Consider the following 5704-nt stretch of genomic DNA (forward strand, 5'->3'; position numbering starts at 1 on the left):
TAGTTATAGGATGAAGGAGTTGTGATAAGGACAAACTTTTTTCGGCCAATCAGATTTAAGCTGATATGGTGATATTTGATTGGCCGGAACATGTCATTTGTACATGTGGCACATATTTATTGGCCTTTGATTTGACTAGGCATGCTGCATCATTTTGACACTTGGCATGACCCTATAGGCTCCTTTGTTTGACTTAGCGTGCCACGTTATTTGACACTTGGCACTAATTTGGGTCTCTAGGATAAGCTGACATCTTGGGCTTGGCAAAGTGGGCTCATCATTTGTAGCCTAAATCAATGAACTAGCCCAACAAAATTGAGTCCTTAATTAAATCCATATTTATTGGACTTAAATAATTAATTCATTTATATTAATTCACAATATTTATTTGGACTAATATATCTTAAATTTAATATAATCTGAATTCTTTGCGAATTTAAATTCAATAAAGTCTCATCGTCCACAGATCCTTTTGAGCTTCCACCTCAAATAACCAAAGTGATTTATTCATGTTATTTCCCTCAGTTTAATCTTAAGTATACAAAGTTAATTGGGATTTAAAACCTAATGGTAAGTTCTCTGTACATTTAATGTACAAAATCCTTGAACATTCCCGTAATCAATTAGAAACTCACTTTGCTTGGACTTGGAAACTCAACATTCTACCTAAATTAAAGCATTTCATTTGAATTGGTTATCATAATTTGTTACACCCCGTATCTCAAAGAAGCACTTATCAAATTTGAAACATAAGTACGTTGAGTTATGGTTAAGTAAAACCACTTTGGAATATAAGGAGCAAGCATTATTAAGTAAGTATATTTAATGAGTGATGGATGTATACCAGGTATACCGGAAGGTTTTATAAGGAAATGAGTGAAAGAAGTGGAGTAGTACGACTTTGGAGAAAGGATGGGTAAAGTTTTGTGTGAAAATTTTGGTCCAACTTGAGGGACGAATATCTCTTAGCATATGAAGTGTTTTGAAGTGAAACAAAAGCCTAAAATAAAGTTCGTTGAGTCTAGTTTCCAATGCAACAAACTACTTGTCGATAGAACATCGGAGTAGAGAATTATGGACGTTACAAGTTCAGCTGACAGAGCAGAAACGTGTGCTACAGTAACCGACTTGCTACAGTATTGCTACAGTAACTGCTACAGGGACCCGACCCGAATTTGACCCCCTATATAAAGGGTAAAACCCCTTTTTTTTCTCCAGACCCCCTATATAAAGGGTAAAACCCCTTTTTTTTTCTCCAGATTTTTCCTAATAAAACTCAGAAAATAGATGAGGGGGTGAGGATATAAAAAATGGAGTGATTTTTTCAAGTGGTGGAATATTAGTTTAGGTTCGGATAGCGCGTAGTTGTGACTCTGATATCATTTTGCGGTGGATCTGGTATGGATTATAGGCGAACACGGAAGAATATTATCGTGTTAGCAAGATAGAGGTATGCATCTCTTATTATTAGTATTAATTTTGGTTTATTTACGGAAATAGAATTTGTGAAATAGTCGTATAACAATTTTGTTGGCAGAAGAACAGGATAAATATTATATGGGAGGTTTTATGGAGTATTTGGTATTGAGAATAACATGGTTGATTTTGGTCTTGTTGTTGTTGTTGGTACTGAATTGTAATTTCGGGCTAGGCATATAAATAGGTGAGATGCTGCCCGAATTTTGGCTGAATTTAAAAGGGATTAATTTAAGGGCTTAAGGTAAGCGTATGATAACATTCCTAACAGTAGTATAAGTTTTCTTAAATATAGATTGACGAGCTTCGAAAGACAAGCGTGCAGTAATTAGAGTAAGGCGACCGGAAAGGTATGTTAAGGACATTAATGATGATTATGATGCCCGAAGGGGCCATTATGCTGTTATGCCCGAAGGGGCCTAGATGATATATGGATCGGGTCATACGTTCGGCACTACGACCTATGCATATCATACGCCCGCAGAGGCATTTTCAGTAAGTAGAGATATACAAATTTGTTCAGATAGTCAGACATATAGATGCATTCACGCAGACATGTTAGATAATCAAACTTACAGTTGCATTCAGTCAGTCAGTTTAGCTTACGAGTTTCATATTTTCTTCATGACTCCTATGTGTATGTTACTCTTATGCCTTACATACTCGGTACATTATCCGTACTGATTCCCCTATTATTTGGGGGGCTGCGTTCATGCCCGCAGGTACAGGTAGACGCACAGATGATCCAGTACAGTAAGATCTCCATCCAGCCGCCGTTGGCATGCTCCACTTGATCTGGAGCGACATTCCACTTTTGGGTATGACTTTTGTGATGTTTGTGCATATATGGGCACGGCGGAGGTCCTGTCCCGTCTTTTCTACAGTTGATATTCCAAGAGAGGTCTCAGAGACGTACGTGTACGAGACTCGTGTAGCCTTGTCGGCTCCCATGCTTTTGTTATATAGTACCTGTATATGTATATATGTATGATTACATGCACAGATGATATGAGTTAGTATGCTTCAGTGGTGAGTCTTAAGGGCCCTCTGCTTAGCCCGTGAATGTTCAGGTACAAGAGTAGGGGTGCTTGGTCAGTAGTGGTCAGGCACTCATCACGACCCAACGGTTGGGTCGTGACAGAAGTGGTATCAGAGCAGTTCCGTCCTAGGGTTGTCTACGAACCATGTCTAGTAGAGTTTTGTTCATGGGTGTGTTGTGCACCGCACTTATAAGCAGAAGGCTACAGGACATTTAGGATGTTTCTGTTCTTTCCATTCTAGATCGTGCGACAGAACTGTGAGATAAGAAATGCGCTTCTAATGATTTGGTCTGATTTCATCAATGCCTCCCAAGAAGGCTACAGCCGCCCAGAAGGGTAAGAGAGTGGCTGGTGAGGCCGCTAGCCGCACACAATGGGCTACCAAAGCTCGAAGCGAGTCTCAAAGTGAGAGCCTGTCTCAGACCTCACATACCTCGCCTCCAGCACCTGCCCCAGTGCCCCCAATTCCTCAGCCAAATGCACTGGGCCAGGATGTGCGGGATGCTATACAGCTATTGACCAGATTGGTAGCCACTCAGGCTCAGCGACAGGGAGTTGGCGTCGACCAGGCAGATCGAGCTGGCGGTGCGAGGGTTAAGACTTTCCTCGATCTAGACCATCCAGAGTTCTGAGTTTTGAAGCCAAATATAGACCCTCGGGACTTTATTGATGGTATGCAGAGGACCTTGAGGGTTATGCATACTGATGAGGTCGAGTCCATAGAGTTGGCTTCTTATAGGTTGCGTGACATCACAGTGCAGTGGTATCAGACATGGGAGCTGTCTAGGGGAGAGAATGCCCCTCCAGCTGTATGGCAGTAGTTTTCATATGCTTTTATTCGTCATTATTTACCCCCAGAAGTGCGACGAGCCTGAGCAGACAGATTCTTGCATCTTGGCGCGGGTAATATAGTGTTTAGAGTTACCGTATACACTTCGATTCATTGGCAGGGTATGCCCCGCCATGGCGACCCAATATGAAGGATAGAGTCCATTATTTTGTGGCGGTCTAGGGCGCATCGATTGATCAATGCACGAAAGTCGCATTACGATCGGCATGGATATTTCTCGCACAAGCGTACGCGCGTAACTCGGAAGACCGTAAGTGCTAGCGGAGAACGGGGCGTGAGCATGATCGGGGCCGTAGTAAAAGAGGACCGGATCTTTAGAGATGGCTGGTGAGTTTAGGGAGGGACGAGGCGGAGCAGCAGATTCCCGTATCCCTTTCATTCGAAATATGAGTGCACCTTCGCGGTTTCTAGGTCAGAAGTTTGATCGGTCTTCTTATTCTGGAGCGGGCCAGAGTTCTAAGGCATCAGGTTCTCAGCATATACCAGAGTCAGGCCAAATGAGGCCACCTTTGTCGCGGTGTGCTCGCGAGACCACACACTTGCGTGTTGTCGATTTGGATCGAAGCAGCGGCTGCGCGCCCGGCTACAAGACGCGGGAGTGCCCGACGAGGATAAGCCGTAGGCATTGTTCGCCCCACAGTGTCCGTAGCTGGTTCTTCTTCATCTGTATGCCCTCCAAGGCAAGGTTCTCAGACCCCAACCAGACGAGGCAGAGGAAGAGGTGGAGCATCTAGCTCGAGCGATCCTGAGAACCGCATCTATGCACTAGCTGGTAGACAGGATTGTGAGTCATCTCCTGACGTTGTTACTGTATAATATCGCTCTCCTATGACGTATACGCATCGATTGACCCCGCATCTACTTTATCCCCTATTACTCCATTTGTTTCTTGTAATTCGTAGGATAGAGCCCGAGTCTATTAAACCCTTTCGAGGTGTTTACGTTCGTCGGGTGACCCGAATAGCTAGGCGGGTATATCGGGGTTATGTAGTTATGTAGTGTAATCGTCATAACATAGCGCATTTGATCGAGTTAGACATGATCGATTTTGATGTCATTACGGGTATGGATTGGTTAGCTTCCTCGCTATGCTAATGTCGATTGTAGAATGAAGGTGGTCCGATTCCGCTTTCGGCCGAACCGCTTTTGTGGAAAAAGATAACGTCCGTTTTCCCGCCGAGTGGTGGTTTATTTCCTACCCAAGGAAAGGAATGATTAGAAAAGGGTATATTTATCACTTAGTCCGGGTCCGATAGACAGCAGAGCCCCCGACTTTTGGTCCGTCCCCGTGGTTAATGAGTTTCCGCAGGTGTTTTGATGAGCTCCAGCATTCCGCCCGAGAGGGAGAGATCGATTTCACTATTGATTTATTGCCCAGTACTCAGCTAATATCCATTCCCCCTTATAGAATGGTGTTACACCCTGAAAAATTTCGTATTACCAAGATTGTAGACGGCTTAGTATGAGCTCAAGGGAGAGCAAAGTTATACAAGGATTAGGGATATACGATCCGAGTATAAAATATATATATATATATATATATATATATATATATGACATTTGGAGACCGTATTTAGTAAATCAGCTAATACGTTACTACGAATACCTCGTGAACCGTAAGTTAAGATGGAGCCCACATGTCGAGGTTTTATAAAGGACATATGAAAAGTGATATGAGTAGTACATGGGAAGTTGAGAAAATCTTAAGAAGGACCCTTAAGCCAAATATGGGCATAAGCCCTCCAAAAGGATGATTTAAGGATACGTTTTCGGATGATTTGGCTTGGAGGGACTAAAACGCTATTATAAGTTTAGAATTTGGAAACACACCAAAAATGAATGTTGTCGATAATTAAAAGATATTTCCAACCATAGGTCGTGGTCCCTCATACGATATCGGGATCAAGAATTATGGCCATTTTATGATAAAGACTCCAAGCTGCCAAATGGCTTTCGCGGGTCCCACTTGAGAAGGTCGGTGGAACCGACTTATGAGGGGTATAAATACCCCATTAAATCCATTTTTTTAGCATTTTACATTCTCAATAGTCCTAGAAACTTTCCAACACAACCCCCAAACATTTATAAACCATTAAATCAGGAATTTAACAAGATTACACCAAACTAGTCCAGGGTGATCTTTTGTTCCCCTTGATGTTTGGGGAAGTTTGGTCTTAAGAAAGGGGGCGAATTTATTCAAGTTTGGTTGTTCTTCATCCTTCCCTTTGGGAATTGATTTTTTTAGCAAGTCTTAAAAGTAAAAAGATAGGAAAGGTCATAAAGACGGGGAGGTTTGGGTTATGGACTATTTTGAGAGTTTTTTCCGGTGGTTTGATTT

The sequence above is a fragment of the Lycium ferocissimum genome, chromosome 2 (genome assembly GCF_029784015.1).
Source record: "Lycium ferocissimum isolate CSIRO_LF1 chromosome 2, AGI_CSIRO_Lferr_CH_V1, whole genome shotgun sequence".
In the NCBI taxonomy this organism is placed as follows: Eukaryota; Viridiplantae; Streptophyta; class Magnoliopsida; order Solanales; family Solanaceae; genus Lycium; species Lycium ferocissimum.